This window comes from Hoplias malabaricus, chromosome 10 (genome assembly GCF_029633855.1).
Source record: "Hoplias malabaricus isolate fHopMal1 chromosome 10, fHopMal1.hap1, whole genome shotgun sequence".
NCBI lineage: Eukaryota > Metazoa > Chordata > Actinopteri > Characiformes > Erythrinidae > Hoplias > Hoplias malabaricus.
In genome coordinates, this window is record NC_089809.1 from 21,925,461 (window position 1) to 21,940,157 (window position 14,697).

The window sequence follows — 14,697 nt, forward strand, 5'->3', positions numbered from 1 at the left end:
ATCCCCAAATTTGCGAGACTGTTAATGACATGAAAGTAAACGCAGATGGATAGTGCTACAAAACGAAGTAACTCGAGTAAGAAATTAGTTTCTGTGGTAATTTGTGAAATAAAAAGTGAATAAAAAAGTGAATAAAAACTTACAGACAAAGTTAAGCCACATACAAACAACAGTGTTTTTTCACATCAAACATGCTGTTCAACCTAAAAAGACGCAGAGCTTCTGAACATAAACCCACCAGAGAAAACAGCGTTCCTCCACAATCATAGATATCCCCTTTAAAGGAAAACCTTAAAATTACAGCTTCTAAATTACTGTAATGTTCCACGAAGCTGTAATAGAGAGAACAGAGCCTCTGTTGCAGCTAGGCCGGTTCCTCTTCTGGTTTACTGCACTAAGCAACTCCTGAATCACAGGGCAGAGGACTCTCACGAGATATGGGAAATGCTTAACGGCACATAGCTCACAGGTGGATGGGTGCCTAGCTACAAGAAGAATCTAGCTCGGTATTCCTGGTACATACATTATACGGCAGAGAGAGCAAAGAGGAGAAAAAGAGAGAGAATGATTGGCTGTAGAATAGTTAATACTGGACTGAATTTACAGAGTACAGTGAGCTGAAACAGGCATGAGGACATTGAGTAAGTATTTGTTGCCCCTTTTTCATGTGTTGCGGTGCTAGTTAGGGATAGTTTTGTAGACGAAAGTGTTATAATCAGTTTTTGAGAGTTACTGAGCAGTGAGTCAGGGTTTGCAGCTGCTAACTTTAACCGAATCAGCTCACTTTTTCGCGTTAAACATCGATTTTGGTAATCAGTGCTTTTCGCCCGTTGCTATGTGGATTAAATGACTGAAGTTACACATGGTGTCGGTGGAACCCAAGATTTGTTGAGGACAGTGTTATAATCTGGTTTTGAGAGTTACTGAAGAACGAGGTTGAACGCTAACGCTTTAGCCGGATTAGCTCAGTTTTTTAGCGTTGGACTTCGATTCTGGTGTAGTGTACTGTCGGTTGCTGTGGTTATAATGGCTATTATCAGCGCTATGGCGAGTGGAGAGCTTCAAGGAGGCGTACATTTACAGAACAGTCTGAACAAACCACACATTGTTTGCGATTTTGCATGATATATATTTATCATCCACACACAAACAGACAATTTGACTTCATGGCTTTTGTGTCGTGTCTCATGTTCATATTTTTTCCCTCCATGTTAGGCATTTTCTGAGAAGTTGTTGAGGGCATATATCTTTGCTTTTATTATTTGTTTAAAAGTTCTCCCATGCTCATTTTATTTGATTCAGTTAGCTACTTTTCAGTAAATACACGGCATAAATAAATGGCAGGTGCCGGTTATATTGTTGGTGGTGTTTATTTTTTTTTCATCCTTTGTTTGCAATAAATGTGTTACCATGTAATATAAACTAATATATTTTAATGTATTTTTGTCTAGTTTAATATTTGTTGATTTATGGAACAAATGATTTATGGAAGTGTAATTCTTAAATCTGAGTCTACATCTCAGGGCTGTAAATCTGAGGGACACTTTCTCTGAAGCTGTTGACACCATATATATTTCTACTTTGCTGTTATTTGTAACAGTGAGGAATGGGGTAAAATACACTCAGGTTGAAGCTGATTCCCATGTCTAGTGCTTTTATTGATCACAACACAATGGCAGAAGAGTAGGAGAAATGTTTGTAGATTTCCCCAATCTACAAAGTGTTTGTCCTGTGCTGTGCTATTTGTGTGGTTGCTGACAGCAAAAACTAACATCCTAAAAATTGCAGTTAGGTTTTCTAATGAATTCCACAAATGTTTTGGATTACACAGCACTGTATCTCACTTAATATTTATACCCAGATCCTTCTCCAAGGATTACAGTTCACTTCAATTAAACAAATAAACATTATAGGAAAAATTCAACTGCATTTTGGTGAAATTACTGTGAGGAATGATCTATTTCACACTTGTTATGATGTAAAGACCTTGACTGGCTTAATGGAGCTAATCGATTTATACCCAATTATTTGGGCAAATAAATTGCTAGAGTAGTTTATAGCTTATAAACACTTAGCAGACAGGAGTCTGGCTGCCAGGCCTTACTCCTCTTCACTTTGTGTGTGTGGGTTTGGATTTGTTTGACATTGTATTGTTCTACCATTCATAATAGCCATGTTTAAAAAAATCTTAAAGTTAGCTTATAGAGCAAATATATGTGGAACACAATGTTCTGTTTATGTATCTTCTTTCTAATCATATATAAATAATCATATCTGCTGGTAGAATAATGTTTGGAAGATGGGTCTGTAAAGAACATATGAGGAAGCGCTATACATATTATATAAAATTACAGTAGGACTGAGTGCCATTCCAGGGTATCACACAATCACTCTGGACCCACACACACCCACACATTTTGGACTATGGGAGGAATCCCATGACACAGAGAGAACACATAAAAATCCTCAGACAGTGACCCAAGGTGAAAATCAAAACCAGGACCCTGAGACCCTGAAGCTATGTGGCTTATTATTGTGCAAAAAAAAAAAACAACAACTGTGGCCATTTGGTCATTAGAGCAATACATTTGTCCACAATATGTCTCCCATCTGTCCTTTCTCATCTTCCAAAACAGTAGAAATATTCAGTTAATGTGACTGAATAAAAGCAGCTTAAAAGAATCAAGAGAATCAAAGAATCAAGATGAACTTCAAAGAAACATTTTTAGAAATTTAGAATGTACTTAGTTTTGGGCTTGAGCTACAATGCTAATGCAGCTGTCAGTAATGGAAATCAATATACAAAAATATATACATATTTTGTGTGACAGATTAACTAAGCAATAATCTGTGTTGTTCCAGTCCAAAACTGGAAAATATGTTTAAGGCAATACTTTTTGACAATTGACTGCATTCAGGGCGAGGGGAAACTTTTTTAAGCCATTCTGTTAAACAAACATTTTTATAAATTATCATTTTGGAAACACAAGTAATTAATGAAGATTTGTTCATTCAACTTCTGTAACTCCTTCACCCTCATCAGGGTCATGTTCTGTCTTTAGCCTGTTTGGAATCATTGGGTGCAAGGCCATCACAGGGCAATTAAAAACTATTTTTAATTAGTAACAATTTTGTACACATACTGACTGGAAAAATATCAGCTCAATTAATAGCAGATGATATCACAGTTTTTATCCTGTTCAACCTCTGACATTTCTCAAAAACATAGTGTGCCTCAATTTCTCTGTAAAAGATCTGTGCATGAGCCGGTACTGTGTTCCTCTGGGCTCTGAAGCATTGTTTTGCAGCTCAGTGCATTAACATGAAGCACCTCTCAGGCTCCGTATGTGCACAGCTGCCACTTTGGGTGCTCACATTCCTGCACCAGCTCAGCATTTTACCCCTCTCTTCATTATATAGCACACTTGCTCTTATTTATTTACTTATTTATTTATTTTCTCCCATGTTCTCCCCCCTGGCCACTATGGTTTGGGGAGAATATGCTAAGCATGCATAACAGCAGAGCAATCAATAACATGCTGCACAGTTCAGCTTCCTGCATGCACATGAGACATCACAGAGTGGATAAATGGGCAGCACTTTCCTGCACAAGCTCCACTGTTCCACATATTCAGCGATAAGAACATATACAGCTGTGTGCAAAAGTTTGAGCCCCCTGGTAAAATTACATGTTTTTACTGATTTTATAAATAAATAAAAGAAAAAATCTCCTCGTATCCTCTACAGGAATTGCACTTAAATATGGTGTCAGACTTGTGAGGGAATCTATTCAAATCCTCATAGGAATTCCATATGGGAACTATTTTGTGAATGTGATTTGTCTGACCACATTAGAAATGCAGATAAAGGACATGTTGGCAACGGCTGATGAAACCATACTGACAGTGACGAGCAAACCTTAAGCACAAGTTGCAATGCAAAAGTCAAAAAAACATTGTTGTACATCTTCAGTACATTTAAGGAAACATAACTAACATATTCTGTTATTATATTAATTTAGATTTATTATTCTACTAACAAATGTTGTAAAATAAGCTTCCCTTCTCAGGGAATGGGTACAGATTAGAGCCTTTGACATGTGCATTGTATCTGTTTGCAAAATACAATGCACATTTCTTCCAGAATGATAAGGAAAAAAAACAATCCTAAATTCCACTATACAGCCGAATATTTTTGCACACTTTCTCTTACAGTATTTCCTCTGAAATCAAGGGGATTTTACTGGCTGATAGTCCCCTTTTTGGTTTTAAAGTTTGCTGCAGTAACAGTCTGTAAACTTCTGTAAATTTATGGAAGAATTCAGTAAGAATTTAATGACATGTAGACATAAGAGCATTAGTGAATTTGATAATTAGTTCTGGATTTCAAACACCACTCCAACTCATTCCAAAGGTACTGTATTGGAGCTCCCTCCATTTAAGGCTAAATGCCCCTCGAGCTGACAGTTGACGTCATGTTTTTTGTAGAGATCAAACACAAATAAATGTTTGTTTACAATCAGTGCTTCATAAAGAGCTGAATTCTTGCATTTTGAGGACTCTGCAAACTTGTACAGTAAGTTCTTGGAAGACTTTTTTTTCCCCAATTTCCATTGTTTTACCATCATGAAATTTTAACATAATTCGAAGGGTAATGAGTTTTCTGATTATGCAAAGTAGTGGCAGATGGTGAAAAGGATGATACAATTGCTAGAATGTAATTGCTGATTTAAACATATTCGGGAATGTAGATAATAATAATAATAATTTCCCAGGGGCAGGAAGTAGAGCAGCAGGTAGTGTTGCAGTCACACAGCTCCAGGGACCTGAAGTCCTGCTCCAGGTGACTGTCTGTGAGGAGTTTGGTGTGTTCTCCCCGTGTCCGTGTAGGTTTCCTCCAGGTGCTCCGGTTTCCTCCCACATTCCAAAAACACATGTTGGTAGGTGGATTGGTGACTCATAAGTGTCCATAGGTGTGAGTGTGTGTCACCCTGCAAAGGACTGGCGCCCCTTTCACCCAGTGATTCCAGGTAGGCTCTGGCCTCACCGCGACCCTGAACTGGATAATCGGTTACAGTGAATGAATGAATGAATAATTTCCCTTAACCTGGTAACATGCGCTAAAATAGTGCCCACTCTGTAGTGGAACATCAGTATCCTACTGAGCTGATATGGTGGATCCTGTCCTGTCACATCCCAGAGGAATGTGCGGTTGTACTGACAGACGTCTCAGCCTCAGCAATGATGATGATGATGAAGCAGTCAGGATGTTTGAAGGCTGGTGCCTAGGGACGGTGTTCTCATGTGAAGGCCTACCTATTTTAATTAGAGAGCCATGCTTTACTAAACACAGCTGCAGGCTTGTTTAGTTCCAGCGCTAAGCCAGCTGTGGGACAAGCTTCCTGTCAGCTCCACAATTCTCCCCAACAGAGAGCCAATCAGCCCCCTCTCTCCTGAGAACAGCTGGGCTGCTGAGATTTTATTTATTCTTACATGTTAGCAGATGAGGTCTAGCTCTCCAGCACAGACAAAAACTATTTACAGTCGATGCAGTCTGCTCCTTTTTGTGTCATTAGATATTTTACCTTGGAGGTGGTGCAAGACCTGGAGAGAGTCATTAGCATCAGCCTGTATTCCTTTCTATAGTATTGCTAGAGTGGAACATGTAATCTTGAAGGTGTACTACCACTTGTTTTTTTTTTTAGCCTTTTACAGCAGAAGGGAAATGATTAAACTCTGGGATTATACAGTGATAATCCAAAATAAATTTGAAATTTAAGATTTTACACCATGTGTATAAAATTGAAAATCGGGATGATCTATTTACCACAGTTTACCATGGCCAGTGGCTAGTGTGGGCTCCACCATTGGCCTTTGGAGCAGTGAAACTGCATTCTCTGGGTTAATGGCACTCCATTCTGATCATTTAGAATGAAGTGGAGAGATGTTCATGATTCAGAACTAATCTTCCAAAATCAGTACCTGATGTGTGGGGGGGAGTGCAATCAAATCTTCCCAACAATGCCACAGTTTTTGATATATGGGAATGTGGTTACGTTAAAAATGCCCATATCCTGTTGACAAGACAGCCGATAGCATGTTGAAAATGTGAATGGCTTATGTGTCAAATTGATAACAAAGGCAAAACTAAAACACAATGTTTAATCAAAAAACCTTAAAAAAATCATTCCCCACCTTGTGCTATCTGTCCGGTCTGTTTGAACACTGGTAAAATATATGGTGTTTATACGCAGCCCTAGCTCGGTGTAAATGGGGGGAAATAACTGAGGGTCTCAGTCTAATCTCAGACTTTTCCTCTGTGCATTGCTGGCTGAGACATGACCAGGAAATGCTAGAGGCATTTGGATTGTAAAGAGACCTTAAAACAAGCATGAAATAAGATGAGGATGTTGCTTTATTCCTGCTCAATGTGGGTAATATTGTACTCATTGTGGCTGTTAGTTACATTGGTTAAAGGAGCAATCTGTTAGATTTACTGTACTTAGTCATAAAATGTCAAGGGTGTGTAATCATCCCGCCCTCTGTCCAATCATTTTACAATTTACCGTGTGGCCAGGTCTACAAATAGTGTCTTGCAGAGTTAATGTTATATTTTACCAGACCCAAAAATCTCCATGACCAGAGTAAAATGAGAGGAAATATTGTCCTTCGGTTTGAAAAGTGGAGGCAGTTTACAAGCAGCAACACTACAGAACAGAGCCAGAGCTGGCTAATTTCCTCCTGAACAGGGAACAGCAAATAATTTCTGAAAAAAAATATAGAAGTACAAACGCCTATGTATAGATTAAAAGGAGTAAAGGCCATAGGCATAGTGACATTTAAAAGGTCTCTTTTAAAAGGTGTGTTTTGTGTCATATACGAAGAAGGTGAATAACAACTTGATAGAAATGTGTAAATACCATTGTATGTTTTAAAGAAATTGATGCAGATTCATGTGTGAAAATTGTGAATTGACAATGAAAAATGACTGTTGATGGTTGAAGGGAAAATTACACCAGCCTTGTTTAGTCTAAATTTTAATGTGGTTTAGAAATTGCGTTCTTGAAAGTGCAGGGAAAACAGCGATGGCTCTTTATATTTTTGCCCTCCACTTAAGTAGGTAAATGTTTAGTGACATCACATACAATTGGTTTGTGTGATTTAAATAGATAAAGTGTAATAACAGTTGCTTCAAAAAATTTCAAAAGCTATAGCGCTAGCTTCGGCTCTTAAGGTGGAACAGACAATTCAAGAACCAATAAGACCCCTAAAAAGGACACGTAAGGTGGAACGAAATGTTTGAATATGAAAATTGTGGATAAGGAGATCTGCCTCCTAAACATTTATGATGGAAAGGAAAAATGATAAGTAACACTAGCTTAGTCTAGTCTAAAATTTTCAGGTGGATTTGGACAGTAAAGATTTGTAAATGCAGGGAAATGGCGACCGCATGTTAAATTTTTTGTGTAGGTACATGTTTTAGGGGAGGAGGCAGACAGCTCTCTCCACTGTTTTGAAACTGTATTATAGTTCCGATTTTAAATGCTTGGTGTCAATATTACATATTGCTCCTTTAATCTCCAAAACCAGGAGGTCAATTTAAACTGCATGAAAGTAAATGCACTAAAAGAGCTACAAAACTAAACAGTTGAAGTAACAAAGGAGTTTCTGTGGTAAATCAAGTAGTGAATTAAAATTCAGCCACGTACAAACTGCAATCTGCTTCTTACTCAAACCTACTCCTCCACCCTAAAAATGCAGAAAGTTTGAATGAATACAAACAGGGGGACTTTGTTTTGTTGTGAGAAAAGTAGCTCTCCAGAATTGTCTACGTTGTACGGTGGCCAGGAAATCCAAACCAACTGCAAATTAAAACCAGTTGCAAAAGCACAAAAGCACAAAATATCCATCAAAATGACGATACCTGGGCTTCATTTTAAAAACGAGATGCAAATTCAGAAAGTAACTGCAAATTAAGAAAATTAATGCAAACTGAGAAACGCTGCAAATCCTGTCATAAGTGCTGAACTCCTAAAACACAATAAAACAAAAGCCCCGTCAGAATCCAACTCCATTTGCGTGCATGTGCATCACCAAGCAGCACTGGCACATCAGGTTACACTCGCGATTCCTGTTTAAAACAAGTGTTATGCTTTATTTTCTTCACAAACACCAGAACGGCACCAAAGCATTAGTTATATCGCATTTCATTAACAGAATACTGTTTGGTTTCATTGTTGGCGCAGAACATGTGATTTTATTTTAATCAAAAACATCTCAACAATAAAAAGAAACGTAATGTGTATCAGGCAATACACTGAAGTACAGATTTCGACAGCTGTCAAAATAGCATTGCCAAACTTCTGCACCCCATGGAGTAGAACTGGAACATAATATACACACCAAGAAATGTCACCAAAATAAAACTGATATGATCAGGCTTTACAGTCCAGAGTTATGAGCATTCTCAAAATTCTAGATCTTCTTAAACAGAGAACGTGCTTTTTATTGGTCGTCACATTTGTTTAGCCAGTTAGTAGCCAGAATTACCTGTCCATCATTCAGTGCTGCACCCAATGGAGTCACAGTCCCTCCCACAGGGGGTTGTTTTGCGGCAGCGCTAAGAGCAGCAGGTCAGAGCTGCTGCTCTGAACTTTGAACTACTGCTCTGTTGTAGGTAGAACTAATATTAGCACCGTGTCCTGGAGAAACTACATTTCATTTTCCATCAACACATCACTGATGAATTACAAAAAAGTCACATTACATAATTAAATTTCCTATAGAATAACATTAACAAACAATTAGATTGGAAGACAAATATGACTAAATAATGTCCCAAATAAGCAATACATTCTATGAAATTTTGACTGGACAAATGGTAATGTAATGAGGACAAGACTTTTATACTCTTAGACCAATAAGATTCTTTCACGTCAGATCTTACTGTAATTAATGAACATTTAAAAAACAATAGTCATTTTAAACTGGTAATACAGTATTTGCAAAATACATGAACAGATCATTCTTTTCCATTGTTTAAAAAGGCTACTGACAGGTAGTGACAGTCCTGATGGCAGATGGTTTAATAAATGTCTAAAAAAATGTTTTATCTTATTAATTACAGTCGAGAAGGATTTACAAGTGCGTACCGGTCCCCATCCCTTTGCGTTTTGTTTTCAGAAAGTTGGCAAACCTGCCCACACTGTATGCGGGGAGAAGGTGTAGTGAGTTTCCGGATGGCAAGTGTCATTTCAAGGCAAAAAGGGGAAAAAAAAATGAATTGAATGCCTGTTACAATCTTTAATTAACCAAATTGAAAATGCCACTGATACACTAGTTGAGATAGCATTATGCTAGCAGAGGAAACCTGATTACTGATGAATGTTAAGTAAGCCTGTTGCAAAAGCCAGTTAATATGTTCATGCATTAAACTCTGCAGAATTTTGGGCAGACTGAACTGATGTTTGGGGCGGCACAGTGGTGCAGCAGGTAGTGTCGCAGATTTCCAGGGACCTGGGGGGTGTGGGTTTAAGTGCCACTGTCTTTGAGGAGTTTGGTGTGTTCTCCCCGTGTGCGCATGGGTTTCCCCCAGATGCTCCGGTTTCCTCCCACGTTCTTTCCTGATGTTATGACTGTATATTTTACAGATACCTGTATATAATGAGTTAATTGTTGTTGAAAACTCAGTTTTGTTTTTCTACCTGTAGATGGGTATTCAATTTTATTTATTTATTTATTTTTAAATAGAGCAGCTCCTAGCTTTGCTTATTTTATACCTCCTCAAAGAATTTAGCTGCTATGAGGCTATTACCCCAGACCCCCCTGGTTAAAGCTTAGCCCCCCTAATCATTCATCTCTAGTGATGGCCCTGAATACAGCTAATGATTAGGCACTGTTCTGGTGTTTGATGTGAAGGAAAAAAGGTAACTCTTGTTTTAAACAAAAACGACATGAATCGCGAGTGTAATCTGTTGTGCCAGTGCTGCTTGGTGACGTGCATGCGCGCAAAGGGAGTCAGATTCTGACAGGGCTTTTGTACTGTGTTTTTAGGAGTGCAGCACTTTCAGGGTCCTCCAGAAAACTTCCATTGTGTTGTGACTGGATTTGCAGCTTTTCAGAACTTGCATTGCTTTTCTGAGCTTTCATTTGTTTTATGAACTGGTCTTTAAGCACACACTGTAATGTAAAAGTCAAAAGACAACCCTTAATATTTCAAGTGCCCCTTAAAAACACTGAGGAAAAAAATATATTGTTTAATAGAACGCAAGCGAACAGTCTGTAGATAAAGAAGGTCATTTTGAATAGAAGCCTATGGAGATACATGCGTTTTAGCACCTGGAAAAATGTGTGTTGAGCAATACACTCTGAGGGGAAAACAAAACAAACAAACAAACAAAAAAAAATACTCTCCAACATTGTCTCTGGAATGGCACTATAAAGGGTACATTATCAGTACCTTATGGGAGACATTATTGTATCATATTCTTTTATGTCTGTAATACCCTGTTTTGACCTGAGAGCTTTTTATTTAGTTTTCTAGTAAAATGTTGTAAATATATGCACTTCCTCCTAAGCAAAGGGTACACAGTTGGACCTTTTGACATTTATGTTGTTCCTACCTTTGGGGTATACGTTTTCTGATACTACAGCATGCCAAATATAGGCTAAATACATCTTACAATTGAAGTGTGTTCAGTAGGATTTTACGGCCTGCGTCTAAGAAGAAGTGTGGGCATGTGCCATAGAGCTGTTGTGTTCATATAATAACCTTCTTTCCATATAAAGTCTCCCTTGCAAACGCCCCTGAGGCTTTAAGTCTCTATCAAAAACTGCAGTGCTCGTGTGTGACTTGTTTTCCGTGAAGCATGAAACAAATCTGCTTCACGCACACAGACCAGTCCAGGGTGGTCAGTGGTGCGAGATAAGTGGTACACAGCACACAGCGTAAATAAACACACACACACACCCACGCCATAACACCAAACTGTCTTATACACTCACAAAAACACACTTTAAAATACACAGGCAAGTACATTTACACTGTATGTACTGAGCTACATCTGAGAAATCCCCAAATTGGTGGATCCAGCTGAACTTGTAGGTGCACATATAGTGGAGATTCTGGAGCAGCCACACATAAGCCTAAGGGCATCCTTCTCAATGACAACTGTCAGCTAGAGGTATAAAGCCCTCTATTCATGTAAGGAGAACTGGAGCTGTGTTAACTTGAGTGATTGAGCTTTATCAATATCTTTGGCCTGAATTTAAAGGAACACTGCTTAATATTTTATCCTAAATTTACAGTTTCAAAATGGCTGTGATGATTCACTGAGCAGTAATAGGGAGAATAAAGCTTCTGTCTTTGCTACTCTGGGCTCAGCACTGCAGAAACTGCATTATGTAACTTTTGGAGGAGCATAAGGAAAACCCAGAACCCTGGAGTTGTGTGACAGCTACACTACCTGTTGCGCCACAGTGCCACCCCTCTTACCTGTCCTCCTGTGTTAGCTTTTTGTTACTGTCTCTTATGGTAATGAATCTGTTTTGACCAGGTCTTAAATCAGCCATAAGATACCCTAAAAACAATTAATTATCAACCAATTTGTTTTATTACCTCCTGTTTACCTTGTTAGGCTTCATATATCACATATATCAAAATACATAATTAAAATTGTATTTACACCTGGTGTGGTCACAAAGCAGCTTAAGGAAATTTCTGGTTCGAGTCCCAAGTCTGTACTTCTGAGAAGACTGCAGCAAAGAAAAACTCCATCATAACAGGAGATAGATGAGGAGGCAAGATATAAAAGGCAGGCCATCCACCTCTAATCGACACAGGAGCAAAACAACAAATTGCAGTAGGACTGAAGGCATGTAGCATTACAGTGAGTGTACAGTATTCTATAAATGTGATTGTTATGAGTGTGTTACGAGCTAAGGGTATGTTCATAAAATATAATGTAAGGCAGGTGAACAATGTTAGAATAAAGACCCAGTATACAGTATAGTATTTATATATTCAACACTTCACTGTATTATTAATTATTTATCTTGACTTTTACAATTCTGTCAGTTGAATAGAAATTGCAGTGAATGTCCTGTATTGAATAGTATCAGAGCAGTCTGTTTAGATGTGGAGTCCAACTGAACATGATTTTGGAAGATCATTAACATACAACGATAAGTAAGGGGCCCAAAATGAATGTCTGTACAATTCCATAATTTTTACGCTAGTAGCTTGGTAATGGATGTGATTCTTTAAGGAGAGTGTCTGGCACAGCAGCTTTCCTGGGTTTATACACGCATCACTGGAGCTGCTGAGCTGGGAAAAGACCTCTAACCAAACCTAATCAGCCAGGAATGGTGAAGGACAAGGGGTTGACCAGCATCAACTGTGCATGTAAGAACAAGGACACTTTGATGCAAAGCACTGAGTAGCACCCATTTATGGAGTTATTACCCAAAGTATATGAGAAAAAGTGCCCCTTGTGGTGCAGTTCTTGGTAAGTGAGTGTGTTAAGTCAGTCAGTTCCAAACCAATTCCATTGGGTGTTTCACGTCTAAAAGTCTGTACACCAGCCAGATATACCAACAAGGTTTCTGCTTTTATTAAATGGGCTATTGTGTATAACTCATATACCCTCAGTAAATCTGCCAGAATGGTGCTGGTTGAAGCTTGGTTCATGTGTGTGTTTCAAGACAAAACAGTAGCTCTTTCACATCAGTCCTTTCCAAATGATCCAGTCCGTTTTTCAGAAAGAGCCAAGTTGTTGGATTGGGAATTTCAAATGATGATACCCAGCTTTGCTACTGAAATTTACTCCACTGTCATCAACTGCCTGAAAAGCATTCTGGGTGTGTAGGGACTGTGTTGCTTACTGCCATGCCAGTTACTAAAAGACTGAGATATGCATTCAGTCATAGTCTAATTTCGTCTGGGAGCAAAGTTATGAATATTATTTACAGTCGGTTATTAATTTTGGTCTTTCAGCGACTGCAGTTGAAGATTTTAGACAGATGTTTGCAAGTTGTCCCTTCTGAGATGAAAAGAGCTTATTCCCATCCCACTGCTCTGACATTACTCATCAAGGAAAGTTATATTCTTGCTGTATCTTATGAAGGAAGTTGCTTTCCACTCTGAAGTATGTAGCATACTGAGCATAGACAGAGCACTGACGTTTTAAACATCTCCCTCGTGGTGGTGTGGCCCATTAAATGAAATTGAATAATTACTAAGCCAAATATTTTTCAAAGGTTTCTGTTTCACAGAAATAGCAAGCGCCAACTGGGGCTTTTGTTAACAATCAGAAGAAGTGAATTGAATTTAACTTCCCCGGCTACGGCAGAAACTCATGAGCTTAATTGCATTACACAGTCTCGAGGGACACTTTGAAGGCCTTGCAGAACAGCAAAGCTACTTAACCAGACTGTTTCTACATGCACTCGGATTGCTGAACCTGATTTCTTTTCGCCACCTACTTATCTAGTTGTTTGCATAATGTGTTATGATAATCGTTATTCTCATTGTCAGCATAGAATTTCTCTCCGTAACTCTGCACATATGTCTGCATTCATTTGCAGCAGGCTGTGATGTAACTTTGCCACCTGGAGCCTGGGCTTCCCAAGCCTACTTTACGCCAGTGGCATGATAAATATACAATGGATGTTTGCTTATTCATCAAGTGAACTGGAGCCTCAGATCCAAGGCTTATTATCTGAACAGAGCATTCCAGCCCTCTTCCAACCCCGACCAATGAGTGGGTTTGCCCGTTTCAGAAGGCGCTGGAAGGTCCCCATTGGCCTTGAGCGTCACCCAGCATTCGGCAGGACGTAGAAGGACACTGGGAAGGTCTGCGAATCCGTAGCCATCAGGGGAGCAGGATAAAAATACTCTGCTGACAAGTCAATTAATCAGGTTTTCAAGGTGCTGCAGTGGAAGAGACTGGTAAAGAGGTGAAGAGCAATGGGTTTACAGGAGAGTTATAAGAGGCTCTCACTAGGGCGGAGTTAGTGACTTAGCTTAAAGGCTGTAAAAGGCATAGTGAATGCACTACAGAGCAAATCACTTTAGGATAAATGTAAAAATATCCAACATTAATTAAATAGATTCATGGGAATGCAACCAAGTCCCTTAATATCAGAGCAAGCTGTCATTCCTTTGCATCATTTCTAATGAAGTAAGATGAAATATTAAAACTGCTTTGGATGTATGAGAATGAAATCAAGATATTTTAAGAAGTGCACATTTATTTTATTAAATCATATTAAATAATGTATACTTTTTAAACCTGATCTAACATGATCTTTAAAGTATGATGGAGCTAATTTTGGAAAGATGGTTTTGTTTCTTTTGTCTGCACTAAGAATTGCGTTTAGACGCATGTACTGGGTTGTTTTTATGGTCCCTTTTCCACTGGTATGATGCTGGTTTTGCTGCCAGAATCTCCACACTTTTGCATTGCAGTAAAATGGGTCCCAACTATTAAAATAGTTACTGTTCTTGACCCCATAAGCTTCCTGGTCCTGAAACCCACATTGTTGTGATGCAAGCATCGGAGAGGCGGGACATGCATCACCACATATAATTGCTTGCAAGCTTTTCCACCATTTACAACTAAAAGCATGAGAATCACAGCATAAAACCATCATTGATGTGGTCATCATGAGAAATAGACAAACAGTTCCACCAGGTGGT

General features: G+C 38.7%; 1 protein-coding gene across 2 annotated transcripts in view; it reads left to right on the forward strand.

Moving 5' to 3' along the window:
* Positions 1–558: 558 nt before the first annotated feature.
* The window catches only part of dgat1b (diacylglycerol O-acyltransferase 1b), a 108,029-nt gene continuing 93,890 nt past the window's right edge, over positions 559–14,697 (forward strand). For both annotated transcript variants that reach the window (XM_066683966.1, XM_066683965.1), the window contains exon 1: positions 559–641. The gene's annotated coding sequence lies outside the window, so the exon portion shown is untranslated. The remainder of the gene's footprint in view (positions 642–14,697) is intronic.